This window comes from Columba livia, chromosome 3 (genome assembly GCF_036013475.1).
Source record: "Columba livia isolate bColLiv1 breed racing homer chromosome 3, bColLiv1.pat.W.v2, whole genome shotgun sequence".
Classification (NCBI taxonomy): domain Eukaryota; kingdom Metazoa; phylum Chordata; class Aves; order Columbiformes; family Columbidae; genus Columba; species Columba livia.
Genome location: NC_088604.1, coordinates 116,442,179 through 116,458,845, shown reverse-complemented (window position 1 = coordinate 116,458,845; position 16,667 = coordinate 116,442,179).

Here is a 16,667-nt window from a genome sequence, read left to right as displayed (position 1 = left end):
GTTGAAGCCACTGGGAGAACGCCCAGGACTCTGGTGGGACGAGGACCACGGCCTTTAGAGGGAGCGCCTGGTGTACGAGGGTCAGGTGTCGTGGAGTCAATTCTTTGTGTTAGGAAAGTTGTAATTTCCTTTTTAAAGCTTGGTGACTCATTGAATCATGGCTGTGAACAATCCCACAGGATTTCCTTAGATTTGTGACACCCAAAGGTAAGCTTGGAATGGCGCCCCTGGAAAAATTCTTCTTTCAGGGACCTGATCCATCTCATTTTGAAGTCAGTGACTAAACTTCTGTTGACTACTATAATGCAGATCAAGACGGTTGTATAATCACAGGGGCATGATCTGAATTAGCCTTCAATAAACCAGTAGAAAGGGCTACCAGAAAAGTGTCAGTCAAAATGTAGAATTTGTAGTCATAAAGAATTCATAAAGCTTGACGGCTTCAGTTCCCAGCAAATGAAGAGGCTGGAGGAGCCCTTTGTTTCTCTGTAGGTTTTTATAAAAGTAGTTTTGCTTCTCTAAATTCACTTGCTGCAGTTTTACATATAATTCTGGCCAAACGGAGTGAAAGAGTGAAAATTTCCTCTACTTGGATAATGCTTTATCTAGGAGTTAAGCTTCCTGATTGCACGGAGAAGAACATATCACTACAGTCAATCACGGACAAGTGAGCTTTTCGATAAGGCCTTTCCTATAATACACCCACAACACTTTATTTTCCTCTTGCTGTGCTGGGACCGACCTCCCCACTTGGGTGAGTGTCGCGGAGGCACAGATAGGAACTGTGCTGCGCTGCTTGGCTGACACACATCTCAGAGCAACACATTCCAGCAGATGAACCCATTTGCACAGTTGAGTGATCTAAACTTAGAAAGCTAATTTCTCTAATTACAAAGTGAGACTGAACTCCTGTAAAGCTTTTCATCACCTGAGTGGAATGGGAATTGCGCTTCCATAATCATTTAATGTTTAGAAACTAATTAGAAAGCGTTTTGTGGGGAGGCCACACCCTGTGTTAGACTATTTCACAAATGGATCAGGAGAGAAAACTACCTACGATGAGAAAGTTGAGCAAGCAGCAGAGGTTAGGAGAAAGAGTATAGATTACCAAACCCTGTGCAGTGCATGCCTGCTTCCATCAAAGCTTTAATTCTTCAGAGTCCATGAATCTCTTAAAGCTGTATCTCTAGGCAAGCTTTCCAAATGTGACAAAAGATTTTGGAGAAGAAGGTGCTCTACTGACTGGAGACCCAAGTCCAGTTTGCTGCAACAAGCACTTACTTTCCTCTTTCCCTGGAGCATGTTGCTTAAGACAATTAAAAATTCAAAGCTCTGTTGTGCATATTGTGCATGTGACTTTTGTGACTTTGAAATTCTTACCTTAGGTTTTCTGTACCATAGTTCCCTGGAATTACAAGGAGGCACTAAATCTAAGTCAGGATACTTTGAGAACAATAAAAATTAAAGACCGAGGGTCACCTAGAAAGTAGTCTAGTGAGAGCTAGTAAAGTCCCTGAAAGTGTTAAAAGTTGTAGAGCCAAAAAAAAAATCTATATTGTAGACCTTTTAAGTTTTATCCAGCTGTAGTTAACTGAATCCATAACATTATTGCTTTCTGTCAGTTTAAAATTGAGACCTTACTCCATTAGAGAGTAGTAATGTTTCTCCTTCAGTTTTCTTTATTTATATGTGTGTAAAACCTACTTTCTGGTTGTTTCTCTGTTAACCCTTCAAGGATCAGATGCCTCTGTGTTAACCTGTGAACCCAGTTTCTTTGTCCTTCAGTTATCTTCGCCAGTGGTGGGATTCCCATACACCAGCGATCTGATCTCAAATCCCTGCTTTCTAAAAACAGGGGAGAGCTGAGACTACAGTTTTAGGTCTGAGTAGAGGTATGGCTTATCAAGCTGGAGTAGCTTCCAGTAGGTGCAAAGACTGTGACACTGAGCAGTGCTGGCACGTCTGTCACAGACAAGATGACACTTTCATTTGATAAGCAGGAACCTCAGCTATTCTTGTCAGTTGTAGAAAAGGCTGCACGGAAACCTGGGCTGAGCCCTGTCTCCAATAAACAACTGATGCTTTTAAGAGAGCGCCAAGTTTCTAATAGGGGTTTCCTCACAGTTTTCTGCAATGGTGCTTTTTTTAGCCAGTTTTATTGAGTAAGTGCTCGGCTCAAGTTTCGTTTTCTTGTTATGAAAGCATCAAAATGCCCGAAGTTTTTGTGTAGATCATTTTCATTGTTAAATGCATATGGTAGTATGTGCTCAATCCCAAATGATTTTAAGGGTGCAAGACCGAAGAATAGAGGCGCATCATTTAGCTAAGGAAATGGCTAAAAAGAAGAGGGCTGCAATTAGCAAATTTAAATTTGGGTGTACAGTATATGACTTGTTGCCCTCGCCCTCCATTATTCCATGGCCGATGTAATATTCTGGACCTTGGATTTCCTTCGTCCTGCATGGGGGATACAAGTGGAGTTGCTTCATTTGACATGAAGAAGCATTTAGAGGGGTTAGGATTACTGAAGTCCAGATTCAGCCCAAAACATAAATGTGCCTAAATCAAGGAACAATCAACTTTTAAGTTAGGGATGTGCTTAAGTGACTTGCTGGAATGATCAGTGAGTTGACCCTCAAAGTTGGGTGGGTGGGAGTGACCCTGCTGATCTGCAGGGGAAACATTTCTCCAGGGTGTTAAGGGTATATACAGTGGCACAATGGCCTGGGCTTATCTAGTCCCTTGGCACTGCCTGCTCCCTGGCAGAAGGAAACTTTTTGCGTCTGATAGATATTTTTAGATAAAGCACAGATCTCAGAGGGTGCATGGCATCCTTGGTGATACATATAAAGACAAGGTCCTAGGCAAAGTGGGATAAAAAATGGCCTTTTCTTTGTCCATCCTTTACACAGGAATTAAAAAAAAATCTTGACCATTCTGCATGTTACAACAGGGCCACTGGCATGAAGATGTTACATTCATGTGCATTGGTGGCTTTTCTGTTGCCGATCATGCAGTGAGAGATGTATGTTAGAGCCAGCAGCATTTGGAAGAGTCAGAGTCTGCTCCAATTTGGGAGTTTTGGTGTTGAAACACTGCATTTTGAACAGGGTCCATGCTAATTTCGGCAGTTTATCACTTGAGCCTCTCCCAGTTCCAATCTGACATTAGCTGTGAGCAAGGTGTCTGCAACTACTATCAGGATAGTGAAAGCAAGAGCAAATGAGAGGAATAGAATAAGAACAGGCTAAGGGCATCATGGAGAGCTGGGGAATAAAAGGCCTTATTCTTGGATGGGAGACGTGCTTGGTGAAGATGTGAATGAAAAAGAGCCTGGCTGAAGAACTGGACCCTTAAAACCCACTAATTTCTTCTAAGTTAATGGCATTACCCAGTGTGTGTCCGTGTTATGTTTGAAAAGGGCCACAGACTCTCGCAGATCCACAATCTGTGTGTTACCCTGAATTGCTGGGGTTTTTATATATATATAATGATGATTTTTATTTACTGTGGCAGAGGGGAACGAATGAGGATCTGCCACAACTTGAATAGAAGTAATTCCACACCTGTCCCTTTAAATCCACATTTGTGGTTGGCTGCCTTTTATTGTCCTCCCTCTGGGGCTGCAGTGTGGGTGTGTAGAAGGATTTCCCAGCCTCGTGGGTGACCCCTCATCTTGCTGCTCCAAGCAGTGGCTTCCCTCCCATCCTTTCTTTCCAATATTTATTGGAAGCACGTGCTAAGGAATCTGTGAGCCTGCGATGCTAATGAGTGCATGGCACAGAGCAGAGCGGGGCACCAGATGCAAAGGGACGGGCACGTTTCCTAATGAGGGAGTCCCAAGACCCATCTGTTGAGTCTCGTGGGCCTTCAATGAAGTTAGCTGCGCAAGGTTGCCGGAGGAGGTTTTTTTCTCTAATGCTTTTAGTTCTCAACAAGTGCAATCCTGTATAGAGCAGCATGTCATGGGGTTAGGCTTTGTTGTTACTAGCAGATAATGTGACTTTGAAAAGAATGCCCCAACCCCAGCTGAAAGGAGGATAACCCTCCTCTACCCCCTTCCTTCCCATCCTCCTTGCTCAGATCAATAACAGGTCCCTAGGCACAAAGCCTGCATTCTTTTATTCTCAAATTAGAGCAGCTGCAGCAGCAACACCACAGCTCATTGGAAACCTATTAGCTTTTGAAAGACTTAATCCAGTTTGAAAATAAGGAGTGTTTCTCAATCCTTCACGCACTTGCTCCTGTAAAAGGCAATATTCTTAGCCTGCATTGAGAGTGAACTGGACTTCTTATTATAATAACCTGCGTCTCTCTCAGTGTCCCAGAGGGGCAACAAAGAAGGCAAAATGTCAGTTTCCCAGCTTCAAATGGCCTAAGAACATGGGACTTAGTCTGCATATCACACCCTGTAACTGAGCTATGCCGCCTACCATCCTGCCTTCAATAGTGGCCAATATCTTGTGATTCACTCTCCAATTTCATAGTTTTTAAGGCCAGAAGGGACTACTATGATAATCTATTTGACATCCTGCATGACACAGACATTAGAATTTCATCCTAGGTGGGATAAAGGCTGAGAGCAGCTGGATTTTTTTATGCTGCTCTGCTGGCAACAGTGGAAATGTTTGGGTTTTGCTTTTTTTTTTTTTTTTGAGGGGGGTACTTTTTGCTGTAAGGGTAATTAGTTCTTTTTAAACACATTACATACAGAGCTTTGCAAGTGGGAGCCTTGTGCATACTCAGCGAATGCCTTGCTTTTGAGTTAGGGGAGCCGATTTTAGGTAGAAGGTGTTTGCTCACCCCTCTTAGTTTCTTGTTTTGCATTTTTATCTAACCACCGCTTTACTGTGGATCTCCTTGCAGCAACCCTGTGAGCTAGTTACTGCCATTTTAAAGGTGGAGATCTGAAATTCAGCAATAGCTGCATGAAAGACATTTAGGCCACAAATACTTTGTGAAGACCATAGCTGTGAGGAAACAAAGTTTTCTTGAACAGGGTCCTTGATCTTGTGCCCACAGTCACACTGTAAATCAGTAGATGATCAGGGAGCTTGTTTTTACATTTTTCTTGAGTCACAGACTCGTGTGTTTGCTGGGACTTCTTTCTCTGCTCAGTCTTGTCTCGTACCATGCCAGTTCTAAACCTTTCCTCTAAGTGCTGCCAACTGTTACCAGTAATGGCGGTACAGATGTTTTGCCAGTAGTAGCTGGGGTAGGACCACCAACCGACTTCCTGAAGGCCACCAAACAGCGACAGCTTTTGATTTCTACTGACCTGGACCAGATTCGGTGTGGTGACCTAGAGCTGAGGGGCTCAGTATCTCATTACTAATCCCTTGAGCTAGCCAATTCCTTCCACCAAGTCAATGTTTTCTAAAGTGTTAAAAGACTTTTCCTGCCCGCCTGCCCATTAAATCCTGCTCTTCTGTCCGTGTCCTTGGATCAGCCTAATCACTGAAGTGGATCTGTTTCAAGTCTTAACGGTGCAAGCTTTGGTCCTAACCATGCAGAAGATGTCAGGCAGCGCAGCTGGGGGGGCACCGTGTTGCCAGCAGCAGGACAGACAATGGTTTTTAGGGGTCTGTTTTGGGGTAACCCCAATGTGCGGCTTTTGGAATGCATTGCCAGCTGGGACATGTGGTGTTTCCTGCTTTTTAGCTTCTTTATCTGATATTTACAATTTATATAAGTTTCTAGAAAATTTAAATCTAGGGAAAAGAAACCAGGTGTTTTGCTGGATCATCCACTGGCATTACTATGTGGGTAGCTCAAGTAGTAATTATCTTCTGTCATATTTTAGTCTTCTTACTTTCTGAGATGGGTAATCTTGCTTCACCGAATGAATGACACAGAGCGCCGTCACTATGTTCTAAGGTATCCTCATTATTTAAGTCTTACATTTTAAAGATACAGAGAAATGTGTTTCAAAAGAGTGCACACAGAAAACCACTATGTTTTACATTAGAATTTGTAATAACCTCATCCACATATGCTTAACAGAAACAGTTTCCATTTTCTTAATTTTTGAATACAGAACAGCTTAGAAGTTTTGATCTTTTATATATGTGTTTCCTCTTCCAGGAAAGCTTCTTCATAATTCATTTAGGCTGAAAAAAGTGGACATATACGTTGTTCCATGTATTTATGTTTTCCCCCCTCATGTATATCTGTATGAAAAAGACATCTCAGTTACTCGTCCATGTTAACTGTTTTCTTAATATTTACTCTGGTGAAGTGGGCATAGTTGTGTTTTTATGAGGAATGTTTTCCTTCTTGCAAAGTAGGAACCCTGTTTTCCCCACTACTTATGCAGCTCTACATGTGGCAGTGTCTGTGTGTGCACATGCACTTAAATACAAGTTTCCCTCATCAATTTTTTCTTAAAACAAGAATTATTCATAGAGATCATGTCTGCCTTTGACTGCATTTAGTACACTAGGCTGCAGATGAAAAGAACATAAATCTCAAAACTTCTGTACTTGCTCTCCCAGGAGGAATTGTGTATTTGCTGAGGGATACTAACCACATTTGCCCTTTTAGTCAGTGGATCAGGATACTCAAATTTTAGGCCATCTCATTAAGAATATTCTCACAATAGTTAATTAGTCTCCAGAATCATAGGGGGGTGATCCTCTCCAATCCTGGTGATGTCAGTTAGTTGAAACTAAGTTCTCCATGTGGAGCTTGATGTGAAGGCCCGTGCCTAGTAAAGACAGAAGCAAAATCTAACAGTGTCCTTCCGCTTGCTAGCACTTTGTTTATCTGAATTGTTTCCCAAGTTAACTCCTGTGGCCTAACCCTATAGAAGAGAAGATCTAATCTCTAATTGTCCTCTGGGACTATTCTTGCAAGGTCCTTGAAGAATATATCCTGTTTGCCAGTCAAAGAGTCCTTTCAAGGATGTGTCCTGTCTTCTCATTTGAAGATTGTTTACCTGTTATTTATGAACTGTGTTTTGTCTATGGACTATTCCTAGTGTGGTGGCATTGTGATGCTTGTTAGAGGAGGCGGAAAGAGTAAAATATCTCAGACTTTACATTCAACATCATACATTGTATGCAGGAGGATTTACAGTCATATGACAAATGTACCAAAGCCCAGCCAACCTTTGGAGGCAGCAGTCATTCTGCCATCAGTAGAAGACAAATTGGATCTGTAACAAAGCAATATTGAGAGATTTCATAATTACCTGTTCTGATTATATTTTAGAGCAACATGGTATATGTTGTTGGGTGTCAGATGTGGAACAAAATATTGACCATTTCAGGATGGTGCTAAAATAAAAGCAATTCAAGGATCAGATTATATATGAGGGTAAATATTCAAACTCAGCTGTAGCAAACAGAATGCTCTTATTCATGCCAGCTAGGATTACAGTTTGGCAATTTTATTAGAGTATGAAGAGGTCACTTATTGTTTCAAAGAGGTTTTTCCTGAAAGGAAGGCAACCAGTGCTGAAGAGCTGAAAGCACTGAGCTGTGTTCATTTGGATTAAAAATAGGTATTTTGGGCCAGCGGAGCTTCAAAATAAGCAAATTCTCAAACCAAACAGTTTTCCTTTTGCTAGCCGAAAAGGAAACCGCACATCCAGGAGGAATGTAGATCAAAGCAAACTCTGCAAATGATGCAGAAACACATAAAATAACAAACAAGGCTGGTGGGAAGAGGGGAGCTTTTGTAAGTAGATAGGTCTGTTCATATTACACTGAAACCAAAGGCAAGATTGCTAAGGAAGATACTTGAGAGCAGCATACAAGGCTATAGCTTTTTTTTCTCCTCAGAGGATTTTTTCCAGCCTGTTTTTACGTGTCCATTGTATTTGCAAAGTAACATATAAGGGCCATACTCAGCAGTAGATCTCACTGGTGTCAACTTTTGCCTTTCACCACTCTATCTTATCTCTTACTTTCCTTCTCTCACTAGCTTTCCTAAGCCTCCCCCTGCCTAACTCTGTGGCAAAACATGTTTGGTTTACTGCTTGCCCATAGTGCTGTTAAAGCACATTATCCAATCAACTTCCATAACTAAACTTTCAATATTTAGGTATTCTAGAACAGAACAGTTCTGAATGTATGTAAGTTTTAGCTGGTTAATTTGGAATGCATTTGTTTAATGTATTATATATGAGAGAACAAATTTACCTCAGAACTGTTGTTGATAGAAAATATAATGAGAAAGTTAGATGTTTTTAAACTCATTGGTTTACTTATGTTTAAGTAAATATGTTGCTGCAATAATCAATGTTTATAAAAATTGAATTGATAGGTATTTGGCAATTGTTGCAGTGAAGTTTCTCTTCAGCTTAATGAGTTGTCCAGCACTTTCTTCAATGCATCTTCATGAAGTGGTAGGCATATAATTCCTGAACTCCTCAGGGTTTTGATTCACAGAATTCTCAATACAAGGACTTTGCAGAAGGCAGAATGGTCCTTTATCCAACAGCTGTGAAGAGACTGGCATTTCTGGGATGGCTGTGTTCCTTCCTCTGGGTTCTACAGACCTCTTCTCATCTCTTTTGTCCTTTGAGCTCCTGCCGTGTGCCTCTCCAGCTGAAGAAGTTGCATGTGTAGTGTGTAGCACCTACTTCACCTTTGGCAGGACACAACTCTCTTCTTGTGTGGGAAGTAATTTATTTCATCTATGCCAACGAGTGAGAAGGTGACTCTTCTTTCTGAGCCACATTTCTTTACATAGAATTGAATGTGTCTTTTACCTTTTTTTTTTTTACCTTTTTTTTTCTTCTCCATCAAGCAGCCCCTTTTCTCTCTGCTTTCCAGAGCAGTCTGCCATCAGGAAGGGCAAGCCCCACTGCACCCATCCTGTACAGGTCATAGGATATACGTCACACCTTCCCATCTTCCCCTTGGCTGTGCACAAAAAGATGTCTTGCTCATTGTGCAAAGGGCAGTTTACTGTAGAATGTGACTCTTCCAAAGACTCTCCTTAGAATAGCTATGAGGTAGGTGCAAAACACTGCTTTCCCACTGTACCGATAGAGGCTTCTTTGCACCAGACAAAAATTTCCTCCAGCAATTTTCAGTTTCTCTGGGACTCTGGATTTGTTTGCCAGTTCTTTTAATTTTATTTTTTTTAACATGGTGACTTTTAGCCTGGATGGAGACTAGTGAAAGTTTGAGCTCTGTATCTGGGGAAGCTCATCTCTGTGTGAGCATCAGACCAGTCAATAGGTTCCATGTATCAGATTGTTAGACAAAGGGGCAGCCTGCAGCAAAAGGGATGTTTGTACTGTGGCCAGAGTAAGCTCCCTTAAAAATAATAGCTGAGAGTAAACACTATCAATTCACAAGTTAGATGCTTGTAAAAAAAAATGTCAGCCCGTTTGCTAACCCATTAAGAAGGGAAATAAGACTTGACAGTTCACTACGCTGTGATTCTAAGCAGGATGTTTCCCTTAGGAAGAGTGCTTATGGAACTCGGTAGGCAGGGTGAGTGCACTGCAGGCATTGATGGCAAGTGATTGGGAAGATTTGTTGCTCTACAGAAGTTTGTGCATGGCTTGGTTTTAGGTTGTTTCAGCCTACCCACATCAAGTGACAAAATGCAAAGCTGTCAGACCTGAACTGGCAAGATAAAGCTGGTGTTCTGAAAAGAGTGTGTCTATACAGTGACTTCTGTTTTTCTGTTCAAATGTGGTCTTTATTTTTGTGACTTCAGGTTGCAAAAAATGTGGAGGGATTTTGTTAAAAGAGGATTATCGCCAAGCCAAAGCTAGCTTTGCTAAGGGAAACTTGCTGCTAAAGGAGGATTTTTGCAAAATCTATTCCCAAGGTGATGCCTTCCAGGTACAGAAGAAATTTACATTTGTGACCTCCTTTGTTCTTGGTAGACATATGGGCAGCAAATCTGAAATTCAGTCAGCACTCTGCATCCAGGGGCTGACTGTGTGATCCTGGTCACCAGAGGAGAAGATGCTGGACTTGCAGAGAAGGAATTTCGTTGATGAGAGAAAGGTTGAAGAGATCTTGATGAAAGGCGTGAAGTAGACCAGCCCTAAAGCAGGCTAAACAACTTCTGAGTGATTTTATACAGAGCATTTAAAAGTCGCCAGAAAATCTCTAGTTGAGTCTTGGAGTTTTTATACTGTCCCACTGTGTTTAGCTGGCCTCAGATATATGGAAATAATATTTTAATTGGAATTTTTTTAAGGACAACAGATTGCTTGGTGAAGGCCTTGTACAGAGATAAAGGCTGATTCCTGTGAGACAGCTTCCAGTATGGCTGTGATGGTCATGCTTAGCACTGATAACTGATGTCAGAGATCAATTATATCAATCAAGAGACAATCCCCAGTCCATAAAACTGAGTTTAAGTAGTCGGGACAGAACAATAGCATAGAGACCTAATGTGAGTTAAAGTATATAAGAAAGCCTGCTTAGGAATAAGCATTTAGCCCATACCTTACACAAAAAAACAACCCAGGTAGGAAATGAAATATATACTTGAATGTGAAACTGAAGATGTCAATTGTCTGAGGTTCTTTTGCTGAAATATCCCATGGATTGACTACAAGGCTGGTCTTTCATTCTGATGACTCAACCAGTGTTGATAAACATAGCTTGAAAACTGATCTGAAAGGACCTCTGGGGTTTTTATTTTACACATTTTTCACCAGGACACGGCTTTCTAAAACATGATTCAATATTTGATAACTTTTAAAAGTGATTAGTCTATAATTCAAGTTTTTTTTAAAAAATAAATAAACAATTGCCCCCAAACTTCCAAAAGATCAAAATCCTATAAAGAAGATCCTTAAACATTAGAAATTCCTGCTTTTACATAACCATTAATATAGCTATTACTTTTATTACACTGTGGTTCCTTCACAGTGTCTGTTATGCTTATGTATGTTAGCACAAGAATTATGTTCTCATTCAAAATAGTCTCTGGTGTTTTGTCAACAAAAAGCTATAATCAGATAATGTTCATATAAGCAGCACTTTCACAATTAAACTCCTTCTTTCAAGAGATTTCTATTAACTCTGAGCCTGAAAGGGACTGTATTGCTATATTATAGAGAAGTCAGTTACATAAGAAGGAAAGCAATAGGGAAGCGCAAACACTGTCATACCAGATAAGATATCCAGTGTGATAACGTTTGTCAATATTGGTCAGTACAAGAGACAAGGAAATTAGAAAGCAATTAATTATTTGCCTAAAGGAAAAAAAAATATCCTGAGCCTTTAGTCAGTAGCTTGGATCAGAATCACAGTGCTTTATAACCACCTTGTCATATCTTGTCATAAATAACACTAATTCATTGTGAAATGCAGCATTTTTTGATTTCCCAGTTGTTCTTCTGGCAGAGAGTTCCATGGAGTAATTATTCATATTGAGACTTTTCTTAAATCACATTTAAATATCTTTCTACTTTGTTGGCAGAACCTCTGTGTTTTGTTACGGGAGAGGCTGAAGAGGACATGCCTCACTTTCCGTATGTTTGATCTGTTTTGTAACTCTCATCTCATTTTCAACTAACAAGGGTAATCCTGGTGTTTTCAGCCTATTTTTTCCAGATATTACTTTATACTTCTAAGCACTTCATTTGCCAGTCTCTGGACCCTTCTTTTTTTCAGTTCTCTCCATCCTGTGCATTCAGTATTTCAGACAAGGAACATACGTAGCAACACTATTGTAACAGGAAAGGAATAAAATTTATACTAAATGCTTATATATTATAAACAACTGTCTAGACAAGATTTTACAACACTTATCTCATCTGAGGCTCATATATTTTTTTAGGCTTTGGACAATTGATGTAGGAGTATAATGAATTTTGTTGCTAAGAAAACGATGGCTTGGATGAGCCAGGTAGACACGCTCTGCTGCTAATACTTAGTAATTACAACTGAGTGAAAATAAAGGTATTTAAATTACAGGAGAGCTTCAGCACTGAGGATGATCTTTCCTAAAAGTCAATAGTGGCTCATAGCCTGGTGGTGCTGCAAATCTGTTGGTTCAGGGCCTGTGGTCTTCTACATGATGATAATGTTAAAATTTTAATGTTTCCTGTACAGTTGGGTATCTTTAATTCTGGAGTAAGTGTTTTAGAAAGGCTTTTACTCTCCGTATTTCAGAGTGTCTTGCTGCTGACACTGGGCATTAGGCAGTGTGAATGGCTCATTTCAAGTGATCTCGGTCTGTGGTGAAAAGTACAGGAACAAGTCCAGCACACACAGAACAACTGACTTTTGTTTACTGAGTCAAAGCTGTAAAACCATAAAGGGAGCAAAAGGTGAAATCAAGGGAAAGAGAAATAATGGAGTGGGAAGGGAAAAGGAAAATCAACATTTGAGGGTTCTTCTGTATGAAACAGAGATCTGGGTTCTGGCAATGGGGAAAGGCATGAGTCATTCTTCCAAAGCTTTGCTGGATGCAAGAATCCCTTTACTTTAGTTTGGATTTGAAGTTCCTGGAGGTGAAGAGATTGTCAGCAAGACTTCACCAACACCTGTCCTCCCTCTCAACTTTTAGCCTGATTCATCAAAACCAAAAAGGAGCCTTACATGATGATAAATATACTCTTGGACCGGTAGCTGAAGTCCTCCTTCGTAAGATGCAGGAAAAACTTTCTTAAGTTTTATTCTTAAAAAAAAATGCTTTCTATGTTCCTGGTGGAGTCTCCTCTCTCACTGAAAGCTACGGCTTTCTTGAAAAATCTTTGGTCTTTCAGAGCATTTTAAAAGAGATACTCTTAGGAAATGATACTGCTTTGGGGCATCTGGCTTGTAATCAATCCTTCCAGAGCCTAACTCTTCTGTCGTGACAGCGACCCATAGCATGCCGAGTGTGGTCCTGGGAAGCCATGTGCCTTATATGTCCATTGCAACTTGCAGGAGGTCAAGGAGGGGGAAGCCAAAGGATTTGTGCAAATGGTGGAGCCAAGCGGAAGGTCAGGGATGGCATTTTGTGGCCATGGGAAAGAGACAGCTCTTTCTCCTGGGTCGGGATGAATCTCTGTCAGTGCCGAGTCTCAAAGGATCATGGGGCTTCCATGGCTGGCACCCAGTGTTCTTAATTTTGTGGTGAATAAGAGCCCTGAAAGCACATAATTTAATCCGCCTGAAGATAATTGTTGAAATAAATCATTCTCTTGTTTAAAGAATAAATCTTCAGCAAGTTTTAAGAGAGCCTACAGCACTGCTGATTTTAATCATTACATAGGCAAGTGTCTATACTGCTTAGTGTTTCCAAACCAGCAGCGCTGCTATTAAAAAGTGAGGCCTGAATTTAGAAGCTGTCACAATTCAAACAAACCTTTTTTTTTGGAGGGGGATTCCTAAATTCACAGCTGAAAGAGGGGAGGCCTGGTGAGCAGAGACCCCACAGTCCTCTCCAGGCTTAACTAACCAATAAGCCACACTGCCATTTGGTGCCTCAGTTTCCCTGTCTGAACGCTGGGTTCTGTGGCCGGTGCTCTGTAGTGCATTGCCATTCTGGAGGGGAGAAATACTTCAGCATACATGGGTATTTTGGTTGGGTTCTTTTTTTTGTGTTGATGGGCTGTTGCTGGAATATAGGTTGCGTATGACAGGAAATGTGCTGTGGTGTGTCAGACTGTACCACAGAGCACAATTCCAGGCAATGGTGGGTGATTTTTAACAGACCGCCCTGTGGTCGTCCAGTGGGCTCCCGTGGGCTCTGCTGGGGAGTTTCTCGTTCAATAGCATGTTCCCGCTTTGGTGGAAATTTTTCAGGGTTTGGCTTGTCCACAAGGGATTTTTTTTGCAGTGTGAAAAGGATCGGTTTGCGTGAGGTGCATTCTAGCAAAGTAGAAATTACACTGGTCAGCTGAGCTATGGAGAACCCTGCTTCACTGAACCTCCCTGTCCATCATTTGGGAGCTGCACTGTGACGGAGATGGTTCACCGCAGAGGCAGGATGGGGACCTGCAGTGACTCGCTAAGGTGTTTTGTGACCAGCCATGGGTGAGGTGGGGTTTGGCTAGACTAGAGCTTCTTTTGAGACTTGATCATTCGGTTAGCACTTGGCAATTCAGTCTTGGTACCCTGGCTGGTTAGTGAAAAAGTGATGGTCAGCTAATTTCTGATCCTTATGTGAAGTTAAATAGTAGAGATATTGGGCCCTTTGCACAGAAACTATGAATGCATGATTGATTACAGGCAGGTTCCTGCTAGTTACGCATTTTCTTCCTGGCCACTGACTGAACACCCAGAGAAGGCTGGTGATCTTGATATTGTCCAATCTTCGTGCTCATTTCTCTCTTTTTTTGGAGAGTACCTGGGGATCTTATTTCTGGAGCTTTCTTGGGGAAATGGACACCGCTCTACTCTTTTCCAGTGCAGACAATCCCATTTCTCCCTGTCCTCCACGCTGGGAAGTTCCTCTACTGAAGCTGATCATAGTGTTGAAAAAATGAATTCATACAGCTTTTGGCACAGCACCATTTGAATAATTCTAAGTGGTTGGCAACTAATTCACTGTGCCATTTAAGCTACTTTGAAGAAGAGATCTAGCTACATTTTATTTTGGTTGTATTTTGTATGAAATGTGTGGTGTTATTTGAACCAGATACATTAACTTTGTGCTAGGCTGATGTACACCAGTTAAAAAATTGTCCCCTGGCATATGGAATTGAAAGCTAAGGGTTTTCTCAGATGCAGATGCCATCCAGCTCCCTCGATTCTGTGTGTTCAAGCCCCCTGTTACATTACTATGTCTAATAGATATGAAAACGCTGGGTCCCAGTTCTATTTCCATCAAGTAATCCATTTTAAAGGTCTTAGAACTTGTTTTTTTCTGAAGCAAAATATTTGTCACATTATTAGAAGGGACCTTACTGTGGAGTAAATCAGGAGTAACTATAAGGATTTAAAACATTGTGAAATATATGCACGTGTGGGATATGTTTAGCTCCAAAAGAGATGTGGGCGTAAACAGCATGTCATGAACCATTTTATTGTGTCTGAGTTACAATAACATACATAAATCATAGAAGTATCATATGTCATAAGCACAAGCTTTCATAGAGAGTCATTCTTCCAAATTTTCATTTGCAGAAAGTTTTGGGAACTGTTGTATTTGGTCAAAGTTAAAAAAAAAAAGAAAAGTAATATACTTACAATATTTGTAAATCAGCCTTGAAAGAATAAATCATAAAAGAAACAGCACCAGAGCAGAAGTGTGACGTTTACAGCTATCTTCAGAGGGAGGTCTGTTCTACAATACATTTCAGGTGACAGAACACAAATATGATGCACAGTGCCACATGGAAAGAAAGAATAGACCCTCTGCTGCTGGGAATAAAAGGAGACTATAGTAATGTGATTATGGTAATAGTCAACAAGTCATAGTCTTGTGCTTTTGTTCACTGTAATTAACTTCTTGGAATGGCACAGTCGCTTTTTCTGTGCTCATCAGATGGCTCTGCTTTTGTGTCCGCAGTCTGTTATTTCTCCTGCAGGGACTGCAAGCCTCCAAGTGCATTACTAAATGAATTCATTGCTGGAACAAAGATTCAGTAGTAGAATAGAGATTGATATCTTTTGTTGTCAGACATTCAATACCATATAGCAATCCAATTACTTAAGCTGTTTCTATCAGTCTTATTACAGCTCACTATTGAGGCATGCTTTAAAGCTGGATAATTCTGTCTTGCAAGAATGTAGTGGAACAGATTAGAGCTTTAATGAGAAGGCTTTCTGTGGGCTAGGGCACTTCCATTGTATGTGTTGGGACTGAGGAATCATACCTAGGCACAGGCCCGGAGTCATTGTTGCAAAGACTGATCAAAGAGAAGCCTGAAATCTGTACATTTGCTTGAAGAAATATTCTGGGTTATTAAAAAATAAAATAAAGTAAAATAAAAACTGGCAAGATTTCTGCCTGTTATTGCCTATCTGATGAGAATCTGTGGTACACTGGGAAAAGGAAATTGCTTATTGGAATTCAGATTGTGGAATGGATATCTCATTTTGTGTTTGAACTTTTCTTCCAGTGTGCTATAGGTCAAATTCTGTGCTTAGCTGTAGCATTTTAGGAATGCTGGCAGCGTAGTTTCAACACAAGGCTTATTCTACATACAACTACCCAGGGTGGATGTTTGGAGAGGAGGGTTTCTAGTGCACAAACACAAAGCAGGAAAGAAGCCTTCAATAATGGTGTGTAGAGGAGGAAAGGTCAGTCTAGCAAGTCAGCCTTCCCAGGTCTGCACTGTTACTCATTCTCTCTGTAGCACAAAGCAAGTGTAGACCAAGTCCCAAGACAGCAGAAAGCTGGAATCAGTAAGGCTCGAAACTGAGGCTGAAGTGTAGAAGTGGAAAATAGTTATTTCTCTGGGAAGGAAAAAAAAAATCCAACAACAATATAAATATAAATGAATATATTTACTTTGCAAATATCTGTTGAGGGAGTTTGTATATGTGAAACACACCTAAGTTTATTGTGGCAAACACAAGCAGTGGAGACTTTGGAAATGCCAGACTGATTTTGTATGTCTCACAAGACAATTTGACTGCTTCTTGAATGCATGATTTCTGATGGATTTTTAAAACATCATAAAAGTCTCCAACTTTCTTCTAGGCCTCAGCAGAAGTATCGCTGCTTCAAGTCGATGCTGTGAACAGAAGCACCTAGGAATTGCTAAGGTTGAAGTAAACTGGAAACAGAGATTACAGAGCTTTTGT